Source organism: Mustela lutreola, chromosome 10 (genome assembly GCF_030435805.1).
Source record: "Mustela lutreola isolate mMusLut2 chromosome 10, mMusLut2.pri, whole genome shotgun sequence".
NCBI classification, from domain to species: domain Eukaryota; kingdom Metazoa; phylum Chordata; class Mammalia; order Carnivora; family Mustelidae; genus Mustela; species Mustela lutreola.
In genome coordinates, this window is record NC_081299.1 from 45067982 (window position 1) to 45093444 (window position 25463).

Genomic DNA, 25463 nt, shown 5'->3' on the forward strand with positions numbered 1-25463 from the left:
GCACTAATTATGAATTCAACCTAAAGGGTCAGTGGAAATACCTAAAATAAGCCCCCAAAATCACAGATGCAGAACTTTCCTTAGAATGTGACAGCCCCGGGCGCCTGGGTGGCTCAGTGGGTTAAGCCGCTGCCTTCGGCTCGGGTCATGGTCTCAGAGTCCTGGGATCGAGTCCCGCGTCGGGCTCTCTGCTGAGCAGAGAGCCTGCTTCCCTCTCTCTCTCTCTCTCTGGCTGCCTCTCCGTCTACTTGTGATTTCTCTCTGTCAAATTAATAAAAAAAAAAAAAAAGAATGTAACAGCCCCAAGGATGTCACACCTAACCTGGGGTAGGTTTTGCCTGACCACCCCCCCGCCTCCAGTGGACATGTGCTTCATTTTGGCCCGGGTGCCTGCGACGTATGATTCATGCTGAAAGCACATCTGAAACTCTCATCTTTATAGCTATTTTCTGAGAAAATTACCCAATCTGGCAGCCCCTCTGGCCCCACTTGACAGATCACGATGAGCCAGGCCAGATGGGAGGGGGGGAATGAACTCCACCATCAAATTGTCCAACGCCTGAAAAATGTTGGCTTCAGAATGATGCAGGCCCTCTCTTGTGCATTGACTAGAATTGGAGGAAGGTGAGCTCTGCCAGGCCAAGGCAGTGAGGTCTCTGTGTTCCTGGCGGAGGCCCCCAAGCCAGCTCTGTCTCCACAGCAGAGCTCCCTGCCAGGTGGGGCGTCACAGCTGTGGAATCAGAGAAGTTGTGCAAGAAGAGAAAGAAGTTTCCAACTCAGCAAAAGAACAACTCTTGGAGAGTGAGCTTGGGGACAGTGGGAGTCCAAAGCAAGGCCAGGAGTCATGAAATAAAGTCCACGTGGCAAGAAGTAAGGATCTAGAGGGAAGTGAATGAGCGAAAGTTAGGGGGAAGAAAGAGTGTAGCGAGGAGCATACAAAGGAATGCCAGTGTTCCCTTAACAGCCTGTTGATGGTTGCAAAACTTTCTAGAGTCAAGTTGTGGATCAGTTGATTCACTGAGCATTTCCGGAGCCTTTGCACTTAACTCTCTTGATGTGGAGCAACTACCCTAGCTTCTATTATTATCACCACTTTAGAAATAAGGAAATTGAATTTCAATGAGGCTCACAAGTGATCAAAATGGGCTTGATGCCCAGGACCTGTCTGATCCAAAGCCCCTGTTCTGGATTGGAGCCCACCCCAAACCCTCTCCTGGGCTGAGCGACGCTGGGCAAAGTCACTCTCTTACCTCATCCATAAAATGAGGATGCTATAACCACCGGCAGAATCTTTATGAAATGATTTTGTCAACCATAAAGCATTATGCAAATCTGAATTGCACGTATTTGTTTATTTGCCTGCCTTTTCCTTCATATTTTTTTTTTCATTCTGCAGTGAAGTCTCCATGAGACCACACGCAAGAAAATAACACTGTCAGTAATCTGAATACCAGTGCAGATCCACAAAAGAAATAAATTTCTCTGCCTGATAAATCTTCATGGAGAAAGACTTTGCAGGCACAAATAAAACCAAGGATTCCAATCTCACATTCATAAAATCATTCATTCAGCAAGCCCTTACAAAGCCCCCGCACTGGGCCAAACCTGAGTGCGGTATATAAATGATGAATAAAACACAGTCCCTGCCCCTAAGGATCTCAGAGTCTAGAAGGGAGAACAGAGTAATTATAGGCTGCTTTATGAGAGTGGCAGGCACTATAGGAAAGAAAAACACAGCAAGTTACAAGTTCAGGGAGGGACAGAAGGGCCCCATACCCGAGAAAGCACTCCTATAGGCAGGAACTTCTGAGCTCTTTCTTAAAGACAAGACTGGATTCTGGGGGGTTGAAAAGAGCAGGAGAGTCACACCCAGGGGGAAGTGGGTTCTGTGGAACCACAAATACTGGCCTGGCTTAGTTTTGGGGGTGAGGGGGAGATGAATGATGAAGCTCCTAGAGCTAGAAGAGCTCCTGTGGTTCTGCTCATGAATGTCCCCAGTCCAGAGCCCAGGGAAACATCAGGGAATCTTCCAAAGCCTTCAGTGGCTCTATGTCTCACTCAGACCCCCAGCTATTCCAGTCACTCCCACAGGTAGGCCTCTTACCTGCACCACCTCTACCTTGTAAGCAAAGACAAGCTGCCCAAAGCTGGAACAGGGTATGCCCATTTCTGTTAGCTAAATGGTTCAAACCTTCAGTTAGACCATCCCACCTTCAAGGCTTGCCATGGCCACTTACACACTGCACAAGCTGGGCAAATGATTTATCTTCTTGTGTCTATTCCTCATCTGTACAACAGGGTAATAGCATCTCCCATGCTAGATTTGTGTGAGAATTAAATGAGATAATATATGCAAAGAACTGAGAAGAACATCTCACCCTCAAGCAATGATACATTACTTGTTATCATTATGATAATTACCCTAAGCATCAACTTCTACAATTCCAGCCACTTTATTTTTAACTTCAGTAACTTCTAGTGACTGGGGAAATACACATAAAAAGTGAGAATGAAGGAAAAATAACCCCAAGAATCATCAATTAACATGGGGGAAAGAACACAAAAACCCAGGCCATAAAGTCTCACATGGCTGCAATGGTGTAGTTTCAAGTTTGACGTCCAGTTTCCTGGCAGCCAGAGCAAAAAGGAGAACCAATCCATAATTACTTTCCCAGAACAGAGTTTCTGAAAGAATTCCTGCCACAGGCTTCACAACAGTAGGCACTATGTGATGTGGTGAACAGCATTGGCAGTGGTGTGTAGACTAGCCTACCAAAGCACCACATCCTGGGGGGACTTCTTCAACACAGATGTGTAGTCTCACAGTTCTGGAGGCTGGAAGTCAGAGATCAAGGTGTTAGCAGGGTTGTTTTTTCTGAGCCTCTTCTCCTTGGCTTATAGATGGCCTCCTCTCTGTGTCTTCACGTGGTCTTTCCTCTGTGTGTGTCTGTGTCCTAATCTCCTCTTCTTATCAGGACACCAGTCCTACTGGATTGCAGCCTACCTCCATGACCTCATTTTACCTAATTACTTCCCTAAAGGCCCTATATTCTAATATAGTCACAGTCCAAGGTACTAGGTGTTAGGCTTCAACATATGAATTGAAAGGGGACAAAATTCACCCCATCACAGGGTCCCTACATCAAAGGCCATGATGACATAATCCAGCTTGATTCTGCAAGGCAGCCTACAGAGGCTCCCACCACCCTTCTGATGGCTCAGCTTGATGCCAGAAGAGAACCCTACACCATTTACACTCCAAAGATCTTTGGAGAGGATCACATCCCTCAGCCAGTGCTGGGAGGTGAAGGCAGGGCAGGAGAAATGGAGAGTCTGCTTCTCCTTGTGAGCCTGAAGTGCATTTAGTCTTGAATGAGTCTTTATACCCATAAAGGCTCTTAAAGGCAGTATTATTTTTAGGCCTATTTCTTTAGTGGTGGTGTGTAGCTAAGACAAAACAGGGAAAGCAGTTAAAAGTAAGACTGTAACTACCCAGGTCAAAGATGCAGATCTGGCTTCATAGAAGTCACAGTTAAGAGCAGGGTATCTGTAGCCCAACTGTGTCAATTCAAAGTCCAGTTCTAGCATTTACTGTTTGTGGGAACTGGAACAAGTTATGATTCTTGGCTCCTTGGTTTCCCCATTTGTGACATGGTAATAATAATAGTAACCAATCCCATAGAGTTGGTCTAAGGATCAAACGAGAATAGTGTGATCGACCATACATGATAAACATGTGTTGGGTGGGTAGGTAGGGGTCCAGAAAAGCTTGGCCAATAAAGGTTACATTTGATCCACCTCCTCACATGAAGAAGTAGCAGTTGGCCAAATGTCTATGAAAACAGATGACCGTCCATCCCAGAGGAACAGCCTGACAAAGGTACCTGTGTCCTGTTCAGAAAGCCACTGAGAGTTCCATGCAGTGACTCAGGATGGCCATGAGTATACCCCTTCCTCTCCTTTCAAGCACAGTTTGGGACAGCACTGCCACACCTCTTTGAAATTAGGTGGGGCCTGTGACTGGCTTTGGCTGATGAAATGTGAGCACAAGTGTCTGCTCTCATTTCTACAAGCCATATACATAACTTTAAATTTTCTAGTAGCCATGTTTAAAAAAAAAAAAAGTAAGAGATGAAATTAATTGTAATAATGTATTAAACATTCTAACTTTGTATATTCCAAATAGGATCATTTCAACATGTACTCAATATTAAACTTATGAGACATGTCGTCTCCTTTTTCATACTCTGTGTGTTGTGCTCTAGGTGTGTATTTTATACTTGCAGAACATCACAGTTTGGACTAGCCCCATTTCACGTGTTCAGCAGCCTTTCGTAGCTAGTAGCTACTGGCTGAACAATGATGGTGGAGCTAGTAGAGTCTCTGGGACCCTTGGCTAGTGAGCGAGAAGCACAGAGCAGGGGTCCAGCCAACACTCAGTGAACACGTGGCATAATCAAGATGTAAGTCATCATTTCCGTAAGCCATGGAGATTTTATGTGTTTCAGAATGACCTCTCCTAACCAGCATATGCTTCTTGTTGCTAGAATATAAAGGAAACCAAAGGAGACTGGAAAGAGGCAGAAATCAGTCAAGGAGAGGTCTTTTATGAGATACTCAAGCATTTGGATTTGATCCTGAAGGAAAACTAATGGATCTCATGACACTGTTCAGATTTGACCGGCCATCCTGGAGGCAGGGGAAGCCAATAGAGGGCTGGTGCAATATCCAGCCAGTGTGTCCTGGTACAGGCACTGAGGACAGCCCAACTGGAAAAAAGACAGACACACTGCTCTCCATTGACCTGCATACAGAGCCATCTGTTTGACTCCGTGTACAAGGGGAGTTTTGTGGTCCAGCCAGGGAGGGAACCATCAGCCCAGCCTCGTGCAATCTGCTGGGGCTTCAGTTTCATCTTGTAGCTGTTGGCTGTGAGGAATTATTCCACAGATCCATCATGGTGGAAGGCTTTGCCCCAATGAAGTATTTTGGATCCGTTTCAAGGTCATTTTCACATTTCAAGGAAATTTTCCTCTTGTTTTTCTTCCAGCCCACGCCAGACTTCAAAACCTCCAGCTTTTCAAAGCACTCCCGCTGGGGTGGGGATTTTTCCCTCCTATATTTTTCCTCCACAAATGATATGCCATAAAGAAGAGACAAAGAGGAAAAAACCAGTGACTGGATAATTCTGCATCATCCACAGAGAGATCAGGGACTGGGGTGGCTAGGGAAAGCCATGCAAATAGATAGGTGATAATTTGAAGTCACCACATCAAAATCTATTCCTTGGTTCTGAACTATTATATTTTGAAAATTCCAGTTACTTATCTTTAAAAAAAATTATCTATTTATTTTACAGGAGAAGTGCACACGAGATGGGAAAAAGGGAGAGGCAGAGAGAAAATCTCAAGCAGATTCCATGTTGAGCATGGAGCCCTACATGGGGCTCGATCCCAAGGATCCTGAGCCGAAATTAAGAGTCAGCCTCTTAATTGACCAAGCCACCCAGGCGCCCCAGTTGTTTACCTTTTTAAGCATAGGGGGAGGAGATAAAAAGTTGTTTATCTTTTTAAGCAGCTTGAGCATTACTATAAAAGAGTTCCATAGAAAACACCTTGGCAAAATGACAGAGACAGCCAGGACAGGGGTTTGTTTATGAAATACTTTGAAGATTAAGGGGCACAAACTTCCAGTTATATTGAAACAATATCCATTTATATTATATCCAGTAATATTGTAATAACTTTGTACCATGACAGATGGTAACTATACTTACAGTGGTGAGCATCTTACAATGTATATAATGTATATACAATGTATATAATTTTTGAGTAATATTGTATGTCAACCATACTTTAAAATATAAAGAAAAAACTAAAAACTATTTTTAAAAAACTACTTCAAAAGCCTTTTCTCTATGATTTTTTGTACAGAATCATTTCTATCATGGTGATTTTTCTTGTTATTTAATCAGCTGTGGCCGAGAGCAAGTCACAGTGACGTGGAGGCAGAGCTCTCACACGGGCACACAGACAGCAGGATTATTTAACTGCTATGGAATGAAGCAGAACTCAGACCGGGTTGGAGTTCTACCACTTGCTGTGTGATCTCAGGCAGATCCAACCACCTTCTGAGCCTTGGTTTCCTCATCTATAAATGGAGGACAATGATCCCTACCACCCAGCGTGGCTGTGACGATTCAGGGGGGAAAATGGCATGTTAAATGATTTGCCATGAATCTTGGGTATTTATCTGAATAAAGAAATACATGGATTTGGAGCCAATAAACAGAGGCTAAAGATCCAGGTCCAGCATTTCCCAATCGTGTGGCTTTGAACAACTCACACACATCATTTGTCTATATTCTATAAAATAGGATGACAGTACTTTCCCAGATTAAGCAGGATGATGTATTTGACTTTCAGCTTAGTCTTTATCCTCTAGAAAAAGAAGTCTGAGGCAAGGACTAAAGTGCTGCTTCGTGTTGGAGGTGCAGGCCAAGGGAGGCCAATGGGAGGAGGCAAAGCAGAAGTGAGCAGAAGAAATATGGAAACGAATGTGATGCGTACATTGCTGTGTGCCATTCTTGGTGAGGAGTGGCAAAGACAGGTTCACTCTACAAAGGTACATTTATTTCTTCAGTAGATAAGACTTTGTGGAACATTTTCAAGCAGACACTGCCAGTCGGTACTCCACAGAAAGAGAAGAGAAAAAGGTGTGTCTACCTTGTTCCTCCTGATCTCCCTGCCCCACTGGTCAGGGTTGACCCCTTTGGAGAGCTAGCCTCCCACACCTGATTAGAATCACTTGGCCCCTGAAAGCTGATTAGGAAGTATTTCTTCTGTCTCAGTGGAAAAGTGCCTCTGCGTGGTCTGGCTTGGCCTACGGACCATGTGGATCAGGCAAACCTGGGCCTTGTGACCCCAGACAGCTTGCAGAGCTCTGTTACCATGGTAGCCTCAGAACATGCCACTCCTTCCATGCTGTGCTCTATCCTTGTTGTGCAAGGGCAGAGGAGACACCAACTGGGTAGACCAGGAATGAGATTCAAATTTTTACAAGATACTTTAAAGTTTAAGCGTGACCTGTCCATTTTAGAAATGAGGAACTAGAGGCCTAGCAAGGGAAACAGACCTCCCTAAGTCACACAGCTGTCACTGGCAAAGTCCTTCAGACCTGTGCTCTTCAAGCTCCAACATGGTCCTCAATCTACTTGTCAGTCTTGTTAAAAAGGAGATTCTTACCCAGTACGTCTGAGCTGAGGAAGAGATGGGGAGTCTGTGGACCACTTTCTGAGTAGCAAGGCTTTCAGCTGCCACAGTCACCTTGGAAATCCACACTAAGCACCACATAAATGAGATATGGCATCCTTCCTCCTTTCATCCACTGCCTTAATTCAGATTTGCTCTCCTTAACCATCACTTGCACCTGATTCTACCCCTCTTCTGAACTTATGCTGACTTTGACTGTTATTTTCTTAATGCTGTCCATGCTGCCTTGGACTTCACAAGATGACCTAACGTTTCTCTCTTCTTTCTTGGCTAAGATTCTGGCTACCCCAGACAGTCTCCCTTGAACATATCCCTTCAGCTATGCTGGCTCAAGCTGCTTTGAGTAAATGCTCTCTTTCTACAACTTGGACCCTCCAGCCCAATGCGCTCCTTGTGGCCAGTGCCTTTAACAGGCTCCATCTGCTTCTTGTGTGTGAAAACTTTACTGCAGAGATCCCACGTCTTTCATGCACTTCCCACTATCCCACCCAGCCTTAATTCTAAGATGTAATAAGGCTGAAGGGGATTGGTGAGGCACGAAAATATTTTTATGCTGGAATGTGTGCTTGTTTCCAAAAAAACAAAGCTTATAGTCAAACAGGAATACTCTGGTTTCCTAAAACTCACAACCAAAATAGACTTTCTTTCCTGTTTACCCTATGTATGAATCAGATTATGCTTCAGTTACTGATTTGCTGAATGAATGACGAGAAGCAGATCCAAAATATTTATTAAATATTTATTAAAATATTTATTATTTTAATAAATTATTTTATTTTATTATATTTTAATAAATATTTATTAAATAAATAATATTTATTATTACGTGATCTTCAACAACGTAACACACAGAACAAAATGGCCTAGAGTTGGTCACTAAAGGAGAAACTGAGTCTTCATAGGGTTGGTGTAAGGATTAAATGAGTTTGTCATTTAACCATAAGCCATTTAAATTTTTCCCACCACATAATAAGCACCCAGCAAATGTAAGCCAGTGTTATATCAGCTGAAACTCCACCCCTCTCACTCCCACTCAATAAATTATATTGGAATGCAAGTGAGTGAGAGTGAAAAGAGAAAACAATTCTTAATAAATTTAAGAAGATTAAAGTCATAACAAGCATGTTTTCCAACCACATCGGCATATATTACAGATCTAGCAGGTCAGCACTTACGCTAATTTTATCAGGAACTGAGATTGTTAGCCTATAAGAAAAAAGATACAAGTATCAATCCAATAAAGTTAAATGAAACTCTATATTACTACATTTGGTTTGGAAATGATTAACTCAAGCCTGTGATTTTTTTTTTTTTTAAAGCAAATCTTCTCTAGTTACGTCCACTGCAAGAGCCTAGAAGCAATCACAACCTCACAGCAGGGGCATCACTGGCACCCAAATTGTGGCTTGTCAACAGCGCTCCCCTCCACAGCAAACAGCCATTCCTCCGAGCAATGGATGATGGCTAAGATCTGGAGCAAAAAGATTTATAGGGGATTCCTGTACCAGAAGGTAGAAAGCTACCAAGTCTTGATAAAAGGACTCGTGGTTAATACAATGACCACTGCAATGTATTGAAACACATTGCATTGAAAACCTCATGTGTTTATCATGATAGTCAACAGGAAAATACATAAATAACCTCAACATTCTCAGTATTCACATTAGTGGTAACTAGGCACCAACTCCTAACTGAATATCAGCAATTTAAAAAAGAAGAAAAAGAGGAGGAAGAAGAAGAAGCAGCGTCATTTATCCTGCCTTTTCTCAAGGAAATAGGTTTCAGGATAATCAGATATTCATAATTGGTGAGCATAATGGGCCCTTACATAGTAATCCCAGCCCATACATGTGAAAGGATGACGAAATTGTAAGAATTGCCACTTTCAACCCCTAATGAAATAATTCATTCAAGCAAAGATTATCTGTAGAGAAAACCATTAGATGAAAGGTCATAGGGGCATTTTAGAATGGAGATATCAGGATATCACCATCTGAAATCCCAGATCAAATTAGCATCAATAACACTGTTCAGACTTCACACGGCTTCTAATGTGAAGTAACATGAAGGACAAAGCGCCAATAACAAAATATTCTTGAAAAAGAAGTTGGACTTGAATATCATCAAGACTTTAGTGGCGCCTGGGTGGCTCAGTCGTTGGGTGTCGGCATTCAGCTGAGGTCATGATCCCAGGGTCCTGGGATCAAACCCCACATCAGGCTCTCTGCTCAGCGCGAAGCCTGCCTCTCCCCTTCCCACTCCCCCTGCTGTGTTCCCTCTCTCACTGTCTCTGTCAAATAAATAAATATCTTAAAAAAAAAAAAAAAGACTTCAGAATGAACTTCTAGTTTTATCATAAACAGGAGTAGAGAAATCAATTAAACCACACCATGATGAAGCAAATACAGACAAATTCAGAATGTGGGACTTTCTGTAAGACCTGGTTTCTTAAATAAGAAAATGGTATCAAGAGAGGGAGGTCAAGGAAGGAAGGAGACGAGAGGCTATTCTAGATTTAAGATGAGAGGTTTAAAAAACACAACAACCAAATGAAATATGCACCAATCTTATTTAGATCCTGATTTAAGCAACAATAGTAACATCACATTTTTTAGATAATTGGAGAAATCTGAGTATGATACCAAGGCATCAGAGTGAAACTTTTTTTTAGGTATGATGATAACCCTATGGTTAGCTAAGAAAGTGTCTATACTTGTGAACATACATCCTGAACTATTCCTAAGTGAAATGACATGAGATCTGGAATTTGAAAAAACAACACTTGATTGAAGTCTGGGCAGAAGGTGGAGACAATGAAGAAAGAGAGGCAAAATCCTGGTATATATAGGGTACTAGAGTTTAGAAAACTGTATTATGTGATAATAATAGTAGCAAGTAGTATAACCTTCCCATGTTTGCATAAGTTTGAGAGTTTTTATAATAAAAATATTTTTAGGGGCGCCTGGGTGGCTCAGTCAGTTAAGTGTCTGCCTTCGGTTCAGGTAATGATGTCAGGCTCCCCACTGCCACTCCCCCTGCTTGTTCTTTTTCTCTCTCTCAAATAAATAAATAAAATCTTTACTAAAAATAAAAACATTTTTAAATAACATAAAAAAACCTTGAATCAGACTTAATATACATTTTGTTAAAAATCATTTACAAACCTTGATTTTTCTTTTTTATTAATAGCAAAAACTACCCTGTTCCACCACCCACCACCATGCCAAGCAAGGCATTATGTTTGCTAACCACTGATGCTCTGTGTGTGCTCCACGCCTGCACAAACTGGTTTGAATTAAATGAGTGTGCTCATTTGTCACCCACCAGACTGCGGCTTGGGAGCAAGAACTGTGTCTTATTCAAGTCTGAATCCCAGTGCTGGTACAAAAACAGTCCTCAGAGGAGAGTCACATAATATGTGAATATTCCTAAGACTCCACCAGATAGTATTTAAAATCCTTATTATACCTGGGCATTAACCCTAGGACTTCTGGTGCAGGGAATCTGGGGCAGGTATGAAGGAGGGGGACATCTGGGGAATCTTCACTTTTACTAAGTTTTCAAGTGATTCCTGTGCACATTATTTGGATCCCACACCTTGAGAAACATCTACTCATTGAGCAGTCATGTAGGACAGTTTGATAGGGGAACTCAGAAAGAAGTAAAACCAATAAACAAATGGATGGCACGGGTGCACTTAAACACATCGGTTTCAAAGGCTGATTTCTGAGGTTTAAATAATGAGAAGGACTGATTACTAAATGCAAGGGAACCAAAGTGGCTTCAAATGCAGCATTTGATTTCAATTTTGTCTTTACTTAAATGGAAACTTCTGCAGGAGTCGAAAGCAAAGCTTCTTGATTACAGACAGCGCAGCCGCAGATAAATGTAAATCCCAGCTTTCTAGACAGCTTTGTGAGAGGGATAAGGAGATATCTAGGCACTAACTAGTGTGATTATACAAGGCATGTGCATATAATAAGACTTAGACCAATATGGGCTTCCTCAGGGTCCAATTATAAAATTTCTCATTCTCTCCCATCAGCCAGATAGGAATCTGCTTCAATCTGTCAGCTCATTGGTTGGAGTAATATTGTTTCCATACAACTCCTTAACCCATGCCAACATACTGTTAGTGGTGAATAGTTTGTTGCCTGATGAACCTAGAACTGCCCACCAACATAGTCCAAGTAGAGGACAGGAAGATGGTCAGTGAACAATCATGCTGCCAAAGAGATTCTACTCAGGGTCTTGGGGAGAAAGGCCCAGGATTCCTGCAAACTCTGTTCCTGCCATCCATTGTTGCTCCTGTGTCTATGCTCAGCAAATGCTCTGTTTCTGCATTTTGGCTCTCCACATCTCTGTCTGACCAGGTCCCACTCATCCACTGAGCCAAAGCCCCAGGATCAGCTGTGCGGGGAAGGGTCCTCTGATGCCAGGCTCAGATAGAAGGCCCCTTCCCGGTTCTCGTCTAAGAAGTCTGAACTTACCTCCATTATAATATAACCACCCATTATATTTTGTTATCACTGCCTCAACTTTGAGAATCACATCTCCCTCTCTCTGGTATCCCAGGTATCTTGTACCAACCTGACACATTGTAGATACTCAACAAAGGCTGTACAACTAACTGAATGAATTAAGGAATGAGTACAGAACCCACAGGTCTGGGTTACTCAACTAACCCAATTTGAGTGAAGTATGTGCTGGAGTTGAAATATTAGGAACATTTTCAGGACTTTCTAAAATATTAGAGAATTAGAAAAGCCACAAGACAGGAAATGAATATGAGTGTTAGTTTCTCAAAAACCAACTGGAGGTGAATTTAAAAAACCACAGGCAGATTAATGTGTAACTGATTACTACCAAATTTAGGAGCATTTGAAAAATGAAGAAGAGATCACTGGGATATACATGGCTTTTCAAATCATAAATGCAGACAAATCCTCTCCCATTCAAGCACTTGACCAGTCTTGTATCATGTCCACATGAAAAGAGAAAAAACATTAGCATGACGATCATGCCATCTGGACAGATTAAATCTGTACATTATCAAAATCATGTAGTAATGAATGCATCAAGATTTGTCTAATAGGAGAGTGCTGTCCTCACTTCTTGGCCTTTCCTGTTTAACAACTGTACAAATTACTTGGTAAAGATTTGTAAGATAAGTTTATTAAATGCATTCATCCATTCAACGGACAACTGTTGAACATTTACTTTGTACTTTCCTGTGACAAGGTCCCTGCCTAGTAAGCAGCTAATTATACTACAATATGATGGATGCCATCACAGATTCTGAAGCAGCATGGCTAGAGGCTGACCTAGAAATCACTGTTGTCAATAAGGGCCCCAGGGAATCCTTATTGTTACCAGGCAAGACTTGGGAAACCATGGCAGACAACACAATCAAGTCGGAAGTAGCTCTATCCAAAAATAAATAAATGTAATTAAGGGGAAAAAATAAGAGCAAAACTTTAAAATATCTCCACTGGCAAGAATAATGAGTTGAAACCTGGAAGAAATGTAATGATAGCCAAAAACTGGTCATAACCTATATATAACCAAATAATGTATGTGATCTGGTATAACAGGTCTGTTAAAAGGCAGGCATACCCACACACTCTCTAACTTACTATCCTTACCACAGTAGAAGATAAAAACAGAGTATGACCATAGCAATACAATTTCTTTTTTGAGGCTCAGAGGCCTCATCTCTCTAAAGGGCATAATAATGGGACCTGCCACAAAGAGTTGTGTAGGGTCTCCAGGTATGGTTGTACAGGAGAAAATATTTATTGAGTGACTACCATATTCTCATGATAGGCTCTGAATATTCACAAAGCACTCTGCACTATGCTTAGCATATAATAGATATACCCCCAAATGACAGGTATTTTTATTATTACAAGCCCAGTTGTACTGATCCTGGTTATTCGTCCTGCATCTAGAAAGGGAAATTGCACCTGCTTTTTAAGACTCAACAGTGGGAGGGTCTATGCTGGCCCACTGTAGTTAGCACATCGTAAATCTCTTCAGAGCTCTTCCCTTATCGAGTGTCATTGAGAGCTCCAGCCTCTTAGGATGATGTTGCTGCTGCTTGACTTCTTAGGAGAATCAAGTGTTTTGAAATCAAGGCGTGATTAGTTCCCTGCCTAGACCAGCTTTCACTGAAATTCCTCACGTCTGAACTTCTAAGCACTGTTAACCTGTAACACAAAATCTAGCACTTAATTTCACCATCTTGGAGTAGAAAGAATGATCAAGATTTTTTAAAAGGTATAGAGCTTAGGTTTTTTGGAGTTAGACAGCCCTATGTTCAAACTCCTACTTGGCTGACCTTGGGAAAGTTATTTTGATTCCTAAGTTCACTGCATTTCTGGCTGACCTAATGAGATTATGTACCCAGCGGGAACTCATGAAAGGGGAGCAGTCAGCAGCATCCTCAAACAGAGGTTGCTCTACTCAGCCACCAAAAAGAACAAAATCTTGCCATTTGTAATGATGTGGATAGAACTAGAGGGTATTATTTTAAGCAAAAGAAGTCAGAGAAAGACAAATACCATATGACTTGGCTCATGTGGAACTTAAGAAACAAAATAAGAGAACACAGGGAAACAGAAGGAAAAATAAAATAAGACAAAAACAGAAAGGGAGGCAAATCATAAGAGACTCTTAACTCTAGGAGCAAACTGAGGGTTGCTGGAGGGGAGGTGGATTGGGGGAGGGGTAACTGGGTGGTGGGCATTAAGGAGGGCACTTGATGTAATGAGCAACAGAATTTTTTTTTTAATATTTTATTTATTTATTTGAGAGAGAGAGCATGCCCAAGCTCGGGATGAGGAGGGAGGGAGATGGAGAAGCAGACTCCCTGATGAACAGGGAACCTGAAGCAGGGCTTGATCCTAGGACCCTGAGATCATAACCTGAGCCAAAGGCAGATGCTTAACCATCTGAGCCACCCAGGTGCCCCTGAGCACTGGGTGTTACATGCAACTGATGAATCACTAAATTCTACCTCTGAAACAAATATTACACTGTATACTACATAAATTGAATTTAAATAAATTTTTAAAAATAGGCTGCTCATTGGTTCACACTCCCTCAGGTATTGAGCCTAAATTCTCCTTCCTCTAGTTTTATTCTTTCCAGTGGTCTAAAATCAACCTCTGAAGGTGGATAGAGTCAGTTTACTTCCTACCTTTCCCTGGGAAAGCTCTTTAGATAGTCAAAGATAGCACTCATGTCTCCCTAAGGTGACCAACTGCCCTAGTTTACCAGGATTCAGGGGTTCCCTAGGATACAGGACTTTCAGTCCTAACACTGGGAAAGTTCTGGAAAACTTTGTTTTCCTGTTCTGGAAAACCAAGATGGTTGGTTCCCCTTTCTTTTTCAGGCTGAATATTCCCATGGTCTTCAGTCATTGCTTTTGTGACACATTGTGTGGTCCCCTCATTATCCTATTATCCCTTCCCATAGGCATTCATTTTTTTGTAACGTCCCTCTAGAATTTGCACAAACCAAGAATGGGACTCATGAGTCATGGACATATACGCATTTAATTTGCCCAAGTAGTGCCAGATTGTTCTTCAGAATGACTATACAAGTCTACACTCTGACAGGCAGTGCATGAGGGTTTCTGACCCCCTTCTCCCTGATAACACTTGATATTATATAGCTAAAAAATTTCTGTCAACCTAATTAGGATGCCAAAGTAAAAATCACATTTTTAGTGTCCCACTACCCTGTAGGAGCTAACTGAACTTGATCTCTGACAATTTTTTCTGGTGTTTCTGACGTGGACTGCTGCCAAACTAACTCTCCTCAAGCCATTTCCATTCTATATATAAATTTAAATTCTGGATTTGACATTTATCTTTGTGAACTGTTACTTCAATAGTATTAGCCCAGTGCTCTGGTCTATCAAGATTACTTTAAAGTCTTTATTCTATTGTCTATTTTTTTAATTGCCTCTTTCAACTTTGGGAGAGTAAAAGAAAAGAAAAAGGGTGTTAATTTTCTATTTTACACACAGGAAACTGAAGCTCAAAGAAGCTAAGTGACTTGCTCAAAGCCTTGCCATGATCAGTGAGAGAGGCAGGCTTTGCCCCAGGTATGTGCGAAGCCAAAGCCTCTCCCACACAAGACTATACCGTACTTTGCAAAATCACTCATAGGGGGCATCTGAAGACTAATCCAGAGTCCTTGCAGCTTAACAATTTAAAATATTATTTTTCAGAATCACAATACCTTTCCTGACCCTTGTAAACAAAGCCTAATCAAAAGACACCAAATGTGGCTTACTGGAAAGATTTTCAAAACCTCAAAAGATATCATTGCAAAAAAAAATGAGTTGCTCACTAAAAAAGTGTTCAAGATAGAAAAAGCCTGTTTTTTAATGATCTGCACACTTTTGCATTTATAACCCACCTGAAAATCTTCATCCATCTAGAAAATTCCAGTTCATGTCCCAACACCAGAATCAATGTAATCTCTTCTGTTTTCTCTGCTCTGACCCTGTCCCCCTCCCTGAGAGATTTAAATGTAGGTGCTTCAATTCTAGAAACCACTCTCCTGACCCTTATTCACATAAACTAGCGTGAGAAGAAACATGAAAGCAAACATGTAATATGATGTGATTTACCTTACAGCAGACGTATGACAAAAGCACAAAAAACATGGAGAAAGAAGCATCCAGTTTGGCTGGGAGAGTCATGGAAGGTTTTCAGAGGAAGTGACTCTCAAACTGACTTTTGAAGAAGGAGCAAAGTTCGCCAGGTGGACCAAGTGAGGAGAGAATTTCAAGAGGAAATTTCAAGAGAGGACATTTCAAGAGAGGAAAGCAGCAGCTAAAGCTGGGGAGGAAGGAAAGAGCATCCTTCTCCTAAAAGCACAATGATACACTTTGTCTCCAAATATTAGTCAATAGAAGGATACCTTATTTTGGAAAAATAAGTCCAAGTCTTAGACATCATCTTTGCAGTTAATCTTTATGTTATCCTTAAAGGTCAAAAATCCAGCTGGTTATCACCAATCAATCAGTGGGTATAGCTAGGGTTAATGGTTTTTTCCCAAAATTCTCTGCTAAGAATTGTCTGCGGTTCTTATTAAAAACATAGCTTCCCAGGCCTTTGGAGACTTTTAATCAGTGGGTCTGAGAAGAAACCAGGAACTGGCAATATTTAACAAGGACCCCCAGGGGTTTCTCATTATCAGAGAAGTTTGGCCCAAACTGGGCTAGCCTGGGTGCTAAAGTACAGGGCCCTCCCACCAACCTTTCCTGAGAAGGCAGACTCCACCATGGAAGGCAGCATTCTGGTCAGTTAACAATTAAATCATACGGACCTCCACCCTGCATAACTCCAAGATATATTTCACTAAAGGATATGACCTGTAGGGTCAGCAACCCTGTACCACATTTCTCTTTAAAGACCCAGTGACTGACACTTTTCCTACACTGTCCCACTAATCCCCTCCACAATCCTGCATGGTGGATATTTTCTACACTGTACAGATTTTGGAAACAAAAATTCAAGAAGTTTGGAGACATGCAAAAGGTCCTGCAGTTTACAGTAAGTAGCCAACTTGGAATTTAAAACCAAATCCACCTAAGTTCATGCTCTTCCCATTATCCAAGCTTCTGGAAAGATCAATGGTAAAACCTGTCCTCAGAGAGTCAATCTATGCAAATGGTTGAAATCTGCAAGACTTGACCCAGGATCTTGTAATTTTAGGTTGACCCTTCACTGACTGCTACTCCCCCATCCCACCTGCTTCATACCAAAAAGCTATCGTGTTTGCTCTTTGCCACTCTGCTACAATTTTCTACCCTGGATTATTTGTGGCTATAACAAGCAAGGCCACGCCAATGCCTGGCATTTAAAAAAAGCATGAGCCTTCATTCCTGAGGTAATGAGACCTTTTTTTTCCAAGTTCCTTCCTCCAAAGTTCATGAACTTAATAAAAAATAAAATAAGACTGGCTCTATTAAAGCCCAGACCTCTGCTGCAGGAAGCCAGGGCCAATTGGGTAAAGGCAGTGCCTGAATGAAAAAGAAAACATATTCACAGATCAGATGTGTCTTTATTGACCAAATCTGTAGAAAACCACAGTGGGAAGCACCAAGGCCTGCCTCTGAGCTTCCTGACTAACACAGTGAAGGTAACACTCATGGCTCAAGGGCAAAGTGGACCTGGGGACAGAGATGTTTACAGCATTTTCTTCCCCTTGGAAGTAGAGCTTTAGAGAAGCCTGACACTGAACCCTTCTAAGTCATGGAAGACTTGCATGCATCCGATCCCTGCATACCGCAACTGCCCAGCATAGTGTGAAATACCCAGGAGATGAGTAAGAGTTGGCTCACATTCTGACCTCATTGGCCTCCTGTTCCTCAATGCCACGGGCCATGCTGCATGCTTGTGGAGCTGCCCAATAATGGCTCACAGTGGCCCTTGTCATCACTCCCATGGCTCTGCCTCTGAGACTCTTCAGGTCCACTACCCCCTCTCAGATCCCCAGCTCCAGCATGTCACTCATGCGACTCCTGCTGGATGGCCCCACTGGGCCCTCCAGGAAGTTGACTTTCCCATCCCTCAATCCCCTGCTAGCATTCACACACCTACTCAGTAGACACCCTCTGAACGCCAACCATGATCCTGGCATGAGAGATTCACCTTGTATGAAGCACCATCTCTGCTTTCACAGACTAGCCTCAGCCTCTTCCTGGTCAACCCAGACCTTCCTTTCACCGGCCTAGACACCCTTCATCTACTCCATGTGGTCACTCACCCTCACTGTTTGAGCTGCCAAACTGCTGGGGAAGTTTGCCAAAGGATACAGAACTGCACTGGGAAAGAAGTAGCAAGCTCCATCCTCCTTTCAACTTCGACCTTGCAAGGCAGCAAGGAAGTATGTGGAAGAGAAAGAATATAAAACCCCTAATGGGGTAGGTAACACCGCTAGGTATTCAACAGATCCCTCCACCACCCACCTGATGTTTAGAATCAGACAGGCCTTTCAGTTGAACTTAAATTCCAGCAGTGCCTTTAATCGTTATGCCCTCTGAGCTACAGCCCCCTCATCTGTAAAACAGAAGCAGTAAAATAACCTCGTAAGGCTGTGGGGGAGGATTTAGGAACAAATATGTCAACAATGCATTAGTTCCACTGGGCCTTTCTGAAATGAAAGTGGTCTGGGCTTAGATCCTGCACCACTGCCGAAGTTCTAGGTGGTTTTTCTGATCAGCAGCTTCATGCTGTTGGATCTGAGGAGCTCAGCTGATGACAGGTTTAAGACCTGCTAGGCTCCTAGAACCCGAGCCACCGCCTCCTAATTCCCAGCTAAGACCATGGAGAAGACTGCGGAGAGATTCAGAAAACAACTATCAGGAGCCCCTGGAGCCTAAGAGGTGTCGTGCAAGGGAAATGCAACGTTTTCAGTGCCTGGAGCTCAGTGCTCCCAGGACCCAGGACCCCCCATCCCAGATGTGGTGGGCAGTGATGAGGAGGAGTGTGTTGCATTTCCTATGAATTAAGCCATCAGGCCAAGAGAACAATGTCGTCATTGATGGGGAAAGGTCGCTGAAATTCCAAGGACACTTGAGGCCTTTCACGGGGCTGAGACAGAGATGCCTAATATTAATCCTACGTAATATGAGTCTCTGACAACCCGCTTTCTAAGGGGCCTGCTGGCAGCTCAATTGGCCATTCACTGTGATTCAGTGCATCCTCAAGGAAGTGGTTTGGAAGGGGGAGAGTCTCATTTTTTAAATCTATGATCCAAAGATCCCCCCAAAATATATTAGCACAGGCCATTCTGATTCTTGGGAGGAGGATACCTCACTGTATTGAAGGCTTACTTAATTTGGGGTGGGAGGGACCAACCTCTGAGTACAGTGAAATCAATGCTTTTCATTTATTAAGCACACCCAATGTGGTACTGAATGTAACTAATGCATGGACCTTTTCAGCTGCCCTCCCCATGGTGACCTTGGATCCAGGGCCATCTCTTTGCACTCTTTACACTGTTGCTTTAGGGGTCCCTCGTTTAGGTGACAAGCACTTCGTGAGCACATCCCCTAAGCCAGGCACTGGGGTGAGGGATAAAACGGCAAACAAGACAGAACCACTCTCTCCCCGTACACAGTTTATTAACTAACTAGTAAGTCAAACCATGACTTTTATTACAACGTTAAGCTAGGGGACCTTGTGAGTCCATACAACAGGCAGTCCAACCTGTGAGGGCAATTTGAAAAGCATCTTTGGAGAAACTGGCATTTGAAAAGCATCTTTGGAGAAACTGGCATTTCAGCCAGGACTGAGCAGAAGGCTAAGTTAGCCTAGGGAAGGGGAAGTGGGAAATAAAGGACCCGAAAGGAGAGCACTACAACTGGGCTGTAGGGAATGAGGTATGAAAAAGATCAGCCTTGACTAATGCGGGCTGGCTGACGGAAGGAAGTGTTGCCTCTACCACCCTCGTCCAGCTTGCCAGGGTGCACACAATTTTCAGACCTTCCTCAGCTTCATGTATGGCAACCAAGAGTCCTTGGTAAGACCCCAGTCCTAAACCACCTCAGAGTCCCAGTGGAAGGTGGCAAAACTTTCCAGGGGTCCAGTGGTTGGGGGCCGGGGAAGGGAGGCACGTGATGCTGATGGCAGTGCATTTCAGAGCAAGAGCAGAGTTGAAGGTCAGGAGTCTGAACAACACTGTTGATATTCTCAACAATGAGAAAAAAGTCAACAGAGCAAACTTCAGTGGTGACCTTGACACTGACACCAAGCCATGACAGAGATGAGGTGATCAAGAAGGAAACCTCAGGACATCAGAAAAGGAAATGGTAGTGACCAGGAGGACAAGATCACCCCCCTGGCTGCCTTTTTGTGGACAGTTTAGTGAGAGTCCACAGTTTCTCCGAGATTCGAAAAGACACAGGTCAAACTCTTTTCTGGTAATACTTAATAAGACACTCAGCATACATATGCTAGATGTGGTATGTCTGCCGAGTGAAGACCCGAGAGTAATGAGAGCACAGAAGAGAGTCACCTGCCCCAGCCTATGGCAAGTTTGGAAGGCTTCCCGGAGGAAGGATACCTGAGCAGATATAGCACACATCCAGTATATGATATGGAACAGAAGCATGTAGTACAACATGGTATGAACTCTAGAGCCAGACTGTCTGGGGTGAAAGTGGGCCCTGCCGGTTACCAGCTATGTGACCCTAGGCAAGTTCCCCTAACCTTGCTGTGCCTTAGTTTCCTCACCCAGAAAATAAGAATAATGGTATCATTCACAAGCTTGATGTGAGAACTTCCATGAAGACTTAACATGTGCAAAGTGCACAGAACAGTATGTAGTATGTGGTAAGTGCTACGTAAATGTTAGCTATGATTAAAGAGCTATGTGATTAATTTTTTATTAATTGACTTTTCTAAGCAGTTATAGGTTTATTAAAAAATTGAGCAGAAATTACAGAGTTCCCACTCCGCCCTCCCCTCCACATACAATTTCCCCTACTGTTAACATCTTGCATTCATCCAGTATATTTGGTACAACAATGGCATACTACTAACTGAAGCCCACAGTCTGCAATAGAGTTCACGCTCTGTGTTATACCTTCTATTGGTTTTGATAAATGTACCTCATGTATCAGCCATTACTCTATCCTACAGAATAGTGTCACTGCCTAAAAATCCTCTGTGCACCTATTTTTTCCTCCGCCGATTTCCTATCCTCTGGCAACCACTAATCTTTTTTTTTTTAAGATTTTTATTTATTTATTTGATAGAGATCAAAAGTAGGCAGAGTGGCAGGCAGAGAGAGAGGGGGAAGCAGGCTCCCCGCTGAGCAGAGAGCCAATGTGGGGCTCGATCCCAGGACCCTGAGATCATGACCTGAGCTGAAGGCAGAGGCCTAAACCACCGAGCCACCCAGGCGCCCCCACTAATCTTTTTACTGTCTCCACATTTTTACCTTTTCCAGAATGTCATATAGTTGTCATAGGGCCTGGAGCCTTTCAGACAGGCTTCTTTCACTTAGCGATATACATTTAAGTTCCCTCTATATCTTTTCCTGGGCTGTGTTTTAATAAAGGGCAGGTATACTCACACCAAGTTGAATGGCAATACTCCAAGGAAGCTGAATAAAGTTTCTTTACCTCATGGATCCACAGAAAGTTCTGCAAATCTTTGCCTTCGGAACTCTGCTATTTCTGATCCTCCAGTGAATGCTTTCCCACCACTAAGGCTTCTTGCCTCTAGCAAAGTGACCCCTTTAAAATACAAATGTTTCTAAGAGGTCACATTTTACATGTGGCCTAGACCCACAGCATCTTTTAGGTCTAGACCACAGCATTTTTCAGTGAGAACAAGCCTGAGCATCAGCACTTGCCACAGCCTTATTTTAGGGAGACTCAGAAGGACAGAAAACTTGCTGAAGAGCATACAGTCAAAACCAAGTGACATGTCTCTTCCAGTGTGTTACCTGTCACCCGAATGCAGGTTTGGCTAGGCAGTAACCACACACCCTGACCAAAAAAACTAAAATGCAGTGTTCAACAAAAGATCTCTTGAATTTTATCCATGAACATATACATCATTTAATTATTTATTATAGAACCCTTTTCAATAACAACAACATTTAAGTAGATCAGGACTATTCCTTTACAAATATATGTAAGACAATTTTTCAGGTGTGCAGATATGCAGGTGAAAATAATGCAAGCTTGCAGAAGCCTGGCATAAGCCACTGCCTGAGGCAATCAAGGAAAACTTCCCAAAAGAGGTGAGATTTGATTAGGCCTGAAGGATAAGCATGTATATAGGTAGGGAAGGACTATGGACCACCAAGTGAACCTGGGATGAGGAAAGTGTACGATGTCTATCCAGGAAGAATGAGCAGTCCCACCTGGCGGAGAAGAGGGCATACGGGGTTATGGTGTCAGGACGACTGCAGGCTACACAGAGCTTGGACTGCGAACCATCATCTCGAGGCTGACCCTCCACCTCACCACTGATCCCAGGCCCCAGGCCACTCCTCTAGGTTAAGTGTTGAGCACCATTCCCTGAACACTTGCCAGCAGGTTCTAGAGAGCTCAAGGACTCCTTGCTTCCTCCCTGTGTCCTTGGCTGCTAGGTGTCCTCATTGTGCCCCCTAAGGAACAAGTTTCCTTGTTCCTGAAGGGCAAACAATAGAATTCTTCAGAGACTTCTCAGGAATGAGATGTCCTGGGTAGCCTGAATTCAGCCTGGGGGTAGAGGGTGGGCTTTCCTTCCAGGAAATCCAGCTTGCTAACAAATTGCCTCCCCACCCTCCTTCTACCCTTGCCCAGGGCTTCCAGCTCCAGCTTCCTCTGTAATAGGCCAAGCTCCCAGCCAGCCTTCACAATAGTGAAGGGCCCGAAGTGACTTCAGTTCCAGACTCCTGGGTGAGGCAGCCCTCTTTCAACCAAACTCCTTAAGCCCATCAGAGTAAGAAATGCTCAGGGTCTGCAGAATCCGATGAAATAAATACCAAGTCAACAAGCAAACGCCTTGTCAAAGAGGAGCAAGAGTGCAGTTGATCAGGTGGGGCTCTTAGGAAAGGGAAGTCTGTTGGAGCTGATTTCCCACCAGACTTTCCAGTACCTGACTCCCTCCTGACCGCCTCCCCATCTCTGTGGATGAGCAAGCCGTGGGAACATACATAACACACACAACACACACATCACATACACACAACACACACCATACACATACCATATAACAAAAAAACACACACAACACACACATGCCATACACACAACACACACACAATGCAACAGCACACACCATACACGCACACATACACACACCCCATAGGTGGCCTTCTTGTTCTCTGCCCTCGCACCCAATACCCCTCCTCACTGCCATTCATCCCTGACCCTCCACGGCTCCATTAATTCTTACAGCATCAAGTACCTCAATACCCCAGGCAGGTGGAGAAGGGCTCTCCAACTAGATGGACTGGGGTTAGATGGCATCTATATACCATATCTATGTGCTGTCCTGGAAATGGCTCTCAACCCCACCTCTTCACCCACCACCTGGAGAGAAAGAAAAGAAAGAATTCAACGATACAAGATACATAAATTAACAAACAACAGTTGCTGGCACTAGTAGAATCCTGGGTTATTTCCCTCCTGCTGCCTCCCTTAACAAATTAAATTCAATGCCTTCAAATAAGCACAGCGTTGGAATTCTCCTTCAAGGTCAACAAGAGGCAGTAGGATGGGGAGAGCAAAGGCTCAGAGGCAAATCCTGTTTCACTGAGGCAAATTTGTATTGCAAAGAGCGGTAACTCCACTCCAGTTGCCTGAGGGAGGGGCAAAGAAACCATTGCTTTGGCAAACCTGATCAATACTCCTAATATCTCTCCTTCCATTCTTCCCTTTTGTCATAAAGCTGGTCTCCTAGTGACACACAGGCTGTGGCTATCTCTTCCACACACACATCAGAGACCACATTTCCTACCACATTTCCTAGCCTGTCTTGCATCTATGAGCAAGTGGTAAAATGTAAATGAAGGAAGTACCATTCTCAGATCCCCTCTTTAAAGGAGAAACTAAGTGCTCTCCATCTTCTTTCTAACTCTGGTTGGCTGAGGAATGGGTCATGAGGAGCATGACTAGGAGACCTAGTCAGACTCTGCTGAGAATGGCAGAGCTAGGTACTCTGGCAGCCCTGGACCACTTACCTCTTGACTGTGAGATGAGACAGAAACAAACTTCTATCTTATCTAAGTCCTTGTGCTGGAGAGTCTTTGTTGTAGTAGCACACATATCCTCTTACTTACTAACACAATTTGCTTCAGGTAAGGCTTGATCCAGCAGTTTCCAACCATGTTGCCAAGGATCTGGTTCCTTTCATGGTCTCTGATTGCTTCCAATGGTGTCTTAGCCTCCACATGTCCCCTCCCATAACTGCTATCTATGCCCTCACCCCACCCTAACCCCAGCCCCAAAACAGCTTCAGGGGCTCCCCTGATGGTAACATAAATTGCTTCAACAAATACAGACTTTAAATTCTCACCCAACACACTCTAGAAAAGAGTGGCATTTTCTTCTGTTGGCACTGAAAAGGGCAAGAAGGATACCAAAGACAGAAAGATAAGCTAGCAAACTTGTATGAGCTGGGTCAATCAGTTTTCTTCTTTGAACATCTTGCTTAATTGTTTATCTAGAGTCATTAGATCAGGATTCATGCAGAATACAATGGCCTCTAAAGGTCACAGGTATGATTCCAGGGCCCTCTCAGGTTTCTATTGTGGGAGGCAAGTACCTATTTCCCACAGTGTCCAATCAAAATACACAATGGACGAAACAAATTCTCCCAAATGAAATTAAGTGCTGTTAGGAAGTAGAAATCAAACTGGGAAGTTAAAACAATGGTAAATGTCCACTCCATCACCTATATGCTGATATTATCCAAACTTGTAACTCTAGCCTGAGCCCTCTCCTGTGGCTGAGACAGGGCCAGCATTAGAGGGAGGCAGGCAAGGAGCCTAAGGAGCAAAGTTTAAGGAGACACTCATTCTCAATTGCTGATCCTACATTGCCAGGGCCTTGAGAGTGAGAGTCTCCTAAAATTTTGCTCTCTATAGGCCACATTGACCTTACTTCAAGTCTTGACCCTTGATCCTCAGGCCTGTGTACTTGTCATCAGTTCACCAAAATATTCCACAGGCTTCTCAAGTTCAGCATGATTAAGATAGATCCCATCACCTTCTAGTCCCCAACCTTGCCCACCTGTGCTCCCTGTCTCAGGAAATAACACTGCCAACTACCACCCTCCAGCTGTTCAACTCAGAATCCTGGAACTCATCTTTGATGTCTCCTTCTCTTCACTTCCCGGCAGTCAGTCAACACGTCCTAACCACTCAACTTCAGGCATGTCTCCAGAATCCACCCACTTCTCATTCCCACCATCTTATAACACTAAGCTATGCTACCACCGTGTTTCCACTGGACATCACCCAACAGCCTCCTACCTGGGCCTTCCCATTTCCCATCTTGCTTTCCTTTAATCCCTTTTGTTTTGGTTTGGTTTTTGTTTTTACCATAATCAAAATGGCCTTTCCTATCTTGGCTTACAACACTGTCCTCAATAATCTGGCCCTACAACTTCTCCAACCTTGGTTATTACAACCAGCCATCCCTACAGTCCCACCACCCAATAGCTA